The sequence below is a fragment of the Alexandromys fortis genome, unplaced genomic scaffold (genome assembly GCF_014885135.2).
Source record: "Alexandromys fortis isolate MF-2015 unplaced genomic scaffold, M_Fortis_MF-2015_v1.1 scaffold_79, whole genome shotgun sequence".
Classification (NCBI taxonomy): domain Eukaryota; kingdom Metazoa; phylum Chordata; class Mammalia; order Rodentia; family Cricetidae; genus Alexandromys; species Alexandromys fortis.
In genome coordinates this window covers 558,316-566,347 of record NW_026067964.1, presented here as the reverse complement: position 1 = coordinate 566,347, position 8,032 = coordinate 558,316, and the positions used below count along the sequence as shown (strand labels likewise).

The 8,032-nt window shown below is 45.9% G+C and overlaps 1 long non-coding RNA gene across 4 annotated transcripts in view; it reads left to right on the top strand.

Annotated features, from left to right (window-relative positions):
* LOC126508533 (uncharacterized) overlaps positions 1 to 8,032 on the top strand; it is a 104,629-nt gene that overhangs the window by 17,405 nt on the left and 79,192 nt on the right. The window contains exon 3 of one of the 4 annotated variants that reach the window (XR_007593862.1): positions 4,619 to 7,933. The exons of the other annotated variants lie outside the window; for them this stretch is intronic. This is a non-coding gene — a long non-coding RNA (uncharacterized lncRNA). Of the gene's footprint in view, positions 1 to 4,618; positions 7,934 to 8,032 lie in introns of those variants that run through there. 4 annotated transcript variants of the gene reach the window in all.

The window sequence follows — 8,032 nt, the reverse complement described above, 5'->3', positions numbered from 1 at the left end:
TTAAGAACTGCTTGGCCCATGAACTCTAGCCCTTACAGGCTAATTCTCGCACCTGGACTAGCCCATTTCTAATGATGTGTGTAAGCACCCCAAGGTGCGCTTATCGGGAAGAGTCTAGCCTCCGTCCATCCTGGTGTCTCTGCTCCAGAGAGCAGAGCAGTTGGGTCTCTCTGGGAGCAGAGCAGAGTCTGACCTCACTTCCTCTTCAGCCCAGCATCCTATTCTGTTTATTCCACCCACCTATGTTCTAAGCTATGAGGCCAAGCAGTTGGTTTATTATAATTAACTAATTACCTTCCTCCATCATGTTGGGTTTTTTTTTTTTTCTCACCAATGGGCTCTTCGCATTGTGAGACAACAGGAAGCAGAGAGTCTGAACCAGAAGCTTAGCTGGCCCTCACCCCTGGCCCTCCGTCTGCCAGCTAGGCCCATTCCCCAAAGGCTCCATAATCTCCCCAAACCTTTACCAATGGGGTCTAACAGTCCAAGTGCACGATGCCAGGAGGGACGGTTCGTATTCAAACCTGCAGGACTCAGGAGACCTCTGTCCATCTCTCCACTGTCTCTAAATCAGTGTCTCAGGCCTTTGTCTCCCAGAAGCTGCTTGGAGCTCGAGTATGTCGAACGTTCCAAGCCTTTGTATGCACTGTTGTTCCCCTTTGCTTTTGTCTGTCATGATGAAGAAGATGACGACGATGATGATGATGGCTGATACATAGAGGACCAGCTGTGAGCCCGTCCCTGGTGCAAGTGTTTGCTCTTTCTCACTCTCTTCCTGAAGAAGCTTTAGGGTCTAAAGTGGTGCTGAGCTCATCTTCCATGAGAGGCTGGTACCATCGCCTCAAGTTTGGAAGTAAGATTGCGAGATGATAGTATTCTTGAGGCACGCACTTTTTTTAAAAATTATTTTTTAGATTTTTAAATTTCATTTTACAATCCAACCACAGTTCTTCCTCTTGCCCCCTCCCATCTTCCCCCAGTCCATTCCCCATCCATTCCCCCAAAGGGTAAGGGGAATCAACAAAGCCTGGCCCATTAAGTTGAGGCAGGACCAAGCCCCTCCCTCATGTATTAAGGCTGAGCATGGCATCCCACCATAGGGAATGGGCTCTGACAAGCTAGCTTTCAGGGGTCTTTCAGATAGACCAGAATACACCACTGTCTCCCACATGCAGAGGGCTTAGTTTGGTCCCTTGGAGTCTCCATAGCTGTGAGTCTAGAGTTTATGAGTTCCCACGAGCTTGGTTCAGCTGTCTCTGTAGATTCTTCCATCATGATCTTGACCTCTCCTGCTCATATTTTTCCTCCTCTCTTCAACTGGATTCCCGGAGCTCGGCCTAGTGCTTGACTGTGGATCTCTGCATCTGGTTGCATCAATTACTGGGTGAAGGCACTGTGATGATAGAGTATTCACCAATCTGATTACAGGGGAAGACCAGTTCAAGCACCTTCTCCACTATTGCCAGGAGTCTTAGCTGGGGTCATCCTTGTGGATTCCTGGGAATTTCCCTAGCACCAGGTTTCTCTCTAACCCCATAATGTCTCTCTCTATCAAGATATCTCTTTCATGGATCTCCCACTCCGTTTGTCCCCCAACTTGACCTCCTGGTTCCCTCATGTTCTCATCCCTCCTTCCCTCCTCTTTACTGCTCTCTGTTCTTGCCCCCAGTTTACCCAGGAGATCTCATCTAATTCCCCTTCCCAGGGCGATCCGTGCCTCCCTCTTAGGGTCCTCCTCCTTTCCTAGCTTCTCTGGAGCTGGAGGCACACACTTAATTGTAGCTGAATATTATTATAAAGCTCTAAGACTGCTGTTTTCTACCTCGGGTGCGTGTTTCTGTATCTGAGTATTATTAGGAAAATTAAAACGATACTAACAATGACTAGGAAATGACTTCAGCGTACTGTGCATTCATAAAAGCAAGCTTATTTTGTTTACCTCTGGCTGTGGCCACAGCATATGAAGCAACTTCCTGGCACATAGAAGAGCATAATATAAATTAATTTATTAAGTGACTCAGTGAATGCATGAATTAATGAAATGCCTGTGAGGGAATGCTGTTTCCCAAGTCATCCTCTTTACGCTTGCCTCTGCTCTTCTTCACACGGTCCACCCCTGCCCAGATGACAGTCTCCCTTTCACAGTGTGGCCTTTCCTGCCGTGGTTGGTCTTCATGGCAGGTCACAGAGGATGCAGCAAGGTAAGAGCAATGACTCCAAATGCCGCTGCTTCCTTAGCATGCTGCTTGCCAGTCTTCCACCCAGGGTGCGATGGGACAGGTGAGCACTCTCAAAAGTGATGTCGCCGAGGTCGAGGCTCCAGAGCAAGGCCGTGGTAAATGAGAAAGAGCTCCTCCATCGCTTGTCTTCCCTTCTCGATGACGAAGGCAGTTCCAAGCATCTCAGAGCAAGCCGAGGACTGGGATTCAGGAGGCACCAGGCATACCGTGGTATTGTCCACATCCAGACTTGGAGTTTGAGGACAAAGTCCCGAAGATCAATGGTCTTTACAATCTGAGATTTTTCAGAGTTCATCTTCTTGCAGGTGGTAGTGAGGGGCAGGAGCCAGCATGGCTAAGGCAGGTAGTTGGGTACAGTCCTGTGGGTGAGGAGGGCAAGAACCAGCATGGCTAAGGTAGTTGGGTACAGTCATGTAGGTGAGGGGCAGGAGCCAGCATGGCTAAGGTAGGTAGTTGGGTACAGGCATGTGGGTGAGGAGGCAGAAGACATGAATGGTGCTTAGAGATGGAACCAAGACACATAGATAGCTTGCTTTATCGGCCCGAAGAGACACTGAATGTACATCCTTCAGGGACCAGAGTGTCATTCAGGAGGAACCAGCTCTGCTCACATGACAGGAAGAAATAAGACAGCGATCAAATGGCAATAAAAGCTGGGAAAAGAGAAGTAACCTCAAATGGATATTTCTTTACACAGGGAAAAATGCAAGTTTTGTTACGGCACAAATGGATCCTTTTAGGAAAACAGAAAATTGAGATCAGCAAATGGAATAGCCACTCAAAGAAAATTGGTTTTGCGTGTTATGCCGTACCCTCCCTGACTTGGGGTGTGGACTGTGTCTTTGTTCTTCTGTGTTTGAAAGTGGCACCACGCTTACGCGCAGCTTGGGGCCCAGAGTGGATTAAATTTTGTGACTCTAAAGCTTTAAACGCTGGGAGTCTTTAAGAAAATATTTTAAGGTTATGAATGCAAACGCACTAGGGAAGGGTTCTGGAATTCAAGCTTCATTATTGTGGTACACAAAAAATTCCTTTTCATGCCCTAGTTTGGTTTATTTACTCATTTGTTCATCTGTTTTCTATTTGAGTATTGATACATAATAGACATCCACCTACCGTTCCTACAAGCCCCTTTCCCCTCTCATTTTCATAACATCTATAATGGTATATTATTTGTGCTTTAATAATTAAAGCTTTCCTGAAGATCAGAGGGCAAAGCAGCTATGCTCGTCAGCCCTACAGGCCAAGGAGTAGTGGCACACACTTTTAATCCCAGGACTTGGGGGACAGAGGCAGACAGATCTCTGTGAATTCAAGTCCACCCTGGGCTACACAAGATTGACTCTATTTAAAAGAGAAACAGAGCTCACACAAAGATGATCCCAGCACTTGGGATCATCCGCTTTTAATCCCAGCACTAGGAAGGTGGAGACAGGAGTGATGTAACTGGGTGGAGAGAGGAATATAAAAGGGAAGAGACAGGAATTCTTCCTGGGGATTCGTGGAGACAGGATCTCCCCGCTTTTGGTCTGAAGATTTGGCAAAGGTAAAAGGTCTCTCTAGTGGTTGGCTTCTTTGTTTTTCTGATCTTCAGGCTGAACCCCAATGTCTGTCTCTGAGTTTTTGTTATTTGTGTTAGAGACATCGGAGAAATTAAAATTCAGTAAGACCACATTGGGCACCTAGTGTGTACCTGGCACTGAATGAGGAGGTTGAGACACCCAGCCAAGTCCTCCTCCAAACAGGAATACAGCAAATAGGCGGAGTGGTGAACCCCAGGGAAACCAGAACAAAGCCTCCAGTTCAGTCCACCTGCTTTCATTACGGATTTCAGAGGTGCTACCGCTAATCTGCATGCCTCATTAGTTCTGCTACCCAGAATACCTTCCATGTGTGGTCACTATGGAAACGAGGGTTTGTTTTTCAGGAACCTGGAGGTCTTTATCTATCTGAAACCAATTGAGGTTTTTCTTTCTTTCTTTCTTTCTTTCTTTCTTTCTTTCTTTCTTTCTTTCTTCTTTCTTCCTTCCTCCCTTCCTTCCTTTTTTCTTTTTTTCTTTCTCTTTTATTTGCCTTTGAGCAGGAGTCTTCTGGTTGTCCATTTCATTCTCAGATCCAGCTGACGCCTGTTTTCTGAGCACGAGCCCTCTGAAGACTTGTGGGGTTTGACCGTACAAGCGCAGACAATTGGTTACTTCAGTTTACCCTAGTGACCATTGTTTTTTCTACACCTGAGATCATCTTGTTTTTAATCCCATAAATACCATTAAATCCTAGCCTCAGGGAGCTAGATTTGGGAGTTTGGGTTCTTGGATCATTTAGATTTGTGCCTCTCAAATAAAATAGAACTTTTCTATTTTGCAAACTCCCCATTTCAGAGGCTGGTATATGACAAACGGACGTTGTTGGCACCAGACGCTGGAGAGCTGGAATCCCCTGATGGCCTGTAAATTCATAGAGTGGGAGAGGGAGCCCCGGAGCATCAGCATTCAAATCGCTCCGGCTGAGGACCTGCCCAGAAACTTCTCTGCCTGCTTCTCTCCAACCGGACTCCTGGGACTAGAGGCCCACTTGCTGCGCTGAGATCTTTTCTCTACCCCGCTAAAGCGCATGCTCTAAGAGCCTCTCTTCTAACAGTATGGCGATGGAACTCGGTCCTGAGAGCTATCAAAAATAGATGTCATTATGACAATGATATGAATAATGCAGTTCCAAAAATGGGGAGAACGGATTTGAGGATTATAATTAAATATAGCTCGAACGTTCTTTAAGGTTAATCGCTAGCACTCCGCGTTAGAGCCATTTAATCGTTTTCTAGTGCATGGTGCATAAGGCGAAGGAAACTGTTCCCAGGGAAATTCAGTGGCAGCACAGAGCAAAAATAACGCGTTTTCTGTTTTAATGTGTTTGCTCACTGCTTTGAAAACAGTGTCAGCACAACCCCGTTCAAGCACACACAGGTACACTTTTAAGCTGTAATGAAAAGCTACTAAAGTTTAAACTTTTTTTTTTAATTCTGTAAAAGTGATAGGATTCTTTTTAGCAGCCACCCAGTAGCTTGTGTGGGTGCGAGATTCTGGAGACCCAGTTCTCAGATGACAGTAGTGTGGTTCGAAAAGAACTCTTCTGGAACCCAAGTGTATTAACTTTTCTGTTGCCGTGGTAACAAACATACGGATGAAGACAATTAAGAAGGAAAGTTTGTTTGGCCCGACCGTTCCAGTTTAGGGTCCATACCGGCAGGGACATAGTGGTGAAAGCTGGGAACTGAGAGCCGAGAAATCATGTCTCAAAATGGTTGAGTCTTTGAACTCTCAAACCTAGTGTATTGGTGAGAGTTCTCGAAAGGTACTGTAAGGGACCTGAGCCAGCTTAGCACACCCGAAAACCAAGTGCTTGGCACAAAGGAGATTTATTGAGATAGAGACAGGAGATAGAGGATGAGGGAGAAGGGGAAGGAAGGAAGGAGGGAGAGGGGTAAGGAGTGTTTGTCCCAGAGGACAAAGGACTGCCTCTGGATAGAGGAGACAGATGTAACCCATAGGAAAATAGCGGTTTATAAAAGTAAAGGGGGAAACCCCATGTTAGGATGAGGTGTTTAATTTAATTGGACATGTTAGTTAGGTGAGCCACAGGGCTTTTGATTGTTGGACTTCCATACTTTAATAACTGGACCTTGGTAGTCAGCCTCAGGAGGAAGAATTGGCCAAAGAAAGCAATGGGTCTTGGAGCTAGCTTTAGGAAATGTAATGTGGTTTTAGCAAGGCCGAGGAAATCCGGGAAAGGGCAAAGCCTGCCAGAGCCGTGTTTAACCATGCTCGGGCTGTCTCATGAAGAGAAAGGACAGAACTCATTAGAGTAGCTGATAAGCTGCGGTCTGAGTAGTTCCGCAATGGCGGACTTCCGACAGAAAGATGAGGGATCCAGGAGCTGTTCAGTCTACCAGACTGGATGTCTCCAATTGTCCCAATCAAGTGTGGGAGTCCCAGGAAAGTCCTAGAGAGCTGCCAGTTTGCACTCCGGGTTGGAATCCTTGAGAAATAGGTTCTAACACTAGCAAAGGAAGACCTCAGGAACAGGGTAGATGAATTTGCCAATGAGAGTGAAGGCAAGCAGGCAAAGAGCAAACTTCCTTCTTTCATGGTTTTTTTAAGTAGCTGTCACCAGAAGGCGTGGGTCTTCCCACCTCAGATGAGCTAATCAAGAAAAATGGCTCACATGTGTGCCCAGATGCTTAGAGTGGTAGTTTGAATGTAATTGGCCCCCATAAGCTCATAGGGAGTGTCATTATTAGGAGGTGTGACTTTGTTGGAGTTGGTTTGGCCTTGAAGGAAGTGTGTCACTGTGGAGGTGGGCTTTGAGGTCCTTTTTGCTCCAGCTTCACTCAGTGTGACACACAGATCACTTTCTGTAGTCCGCAAATCAAGATGTAGGACAATCAGCTCCAGGTCTGCCTGCACGCCACCATGTTCCACCACGATGACAATGGACTAAACCTCTGTACATGAAAGTCACACCAATTAAATGTTTATAAGGGTTCCTGTGGTCATGGTATCTCTTCACAGCAATAGGAACTCAACTGAGATACTGAATGAATGATTGGAAGCATCACCCCAACCCCTAGCCTGGGAGTTGCATTGTCTGGACTTCAACTCCCAACCTGCCTAGTGCTGACTCCTCCCTGGGGAGGGTCAGGACCACTCCCACAGGCTATTTAGGCTTGCACCCAAATAAGGAACACGTGCTCTCCAGGGTTTGTGTGGGTCCATCTCCCCTGCCGTGCTGCCTCAGTCCACCCAAGAGTGCTGCATTTATTAAACACAGACATTTTAATTTGCTCTAATCCACTTTAATTGGAGTTATTTGCATCGGTGGAGTGGGTATTCTTAAGATTAAACCAAACACTGAATTTAGTTAATTCTAGATGTAGTCAAATTGACAACCAAAATCAGCCATCATACGCTCCTCCAGTGGAATATTTCCTTTAATGAGGCCACGCCCCCTACATCTACTAAACCCACCACCAACTGGGAGCGAGCATTCACATGCCCCAGACAATGTGGGGGGGGGGCATTTCTCACTCTAACTGAGGTATTTATCAAACTACTGTGTATAGAGAACCTAGCTCAAGTATTTAAGAAAAATCTCAACTGATCTCAGTGGTCAGGACCAGATTTCAATAACCAAACCACACGAAGTTAGGGTTCAAGCATCAGAAGATAGCCTGACAAAGAGCAATTACTCATTTGCAGAATGGAATACTATATGGTTGCAAAATGAGATGGCTTTTCAGGTATCTACCTCCAGATGATTCCAAAAGGGCTGGACATGATGTACTGTTACTTATGGAGAAAGGGGCAAAAAGATGTGCACTTGTTTGAAGATAGATTTCATCTCTTGGAGGATACACAAGGACAGCAGCTATGACAGGGAAGGATGGGAAAGTTCACTGTGTGTCTTTGAAGAGATATGTACCTCCCCACCTCCCACCCCAGCCCTGGTATTTACTGGGGGCCGCATACATGATAGGCAAGAGTTCTACTCCTAAACCACATTCCCAGCCCTCTTCTTAGTTTCAGTGTAGGGTCTCACTAGGGTACTCGTGCTGGTCTCGAACTCACTCATAAGATCAAGCAGGCTTTGAATTTGTGATCTTCCTGTATTCCCCCAGGCCAGGCTCTTTGTGGAATTTTGACTCAAGTTACTGTATTTCTTTCTCTAAATAGAAATAAAAGCCCAAAATATAATTAGTTGCCACCCAAGGAAGCATTACCATTTCTTGAATACAATCT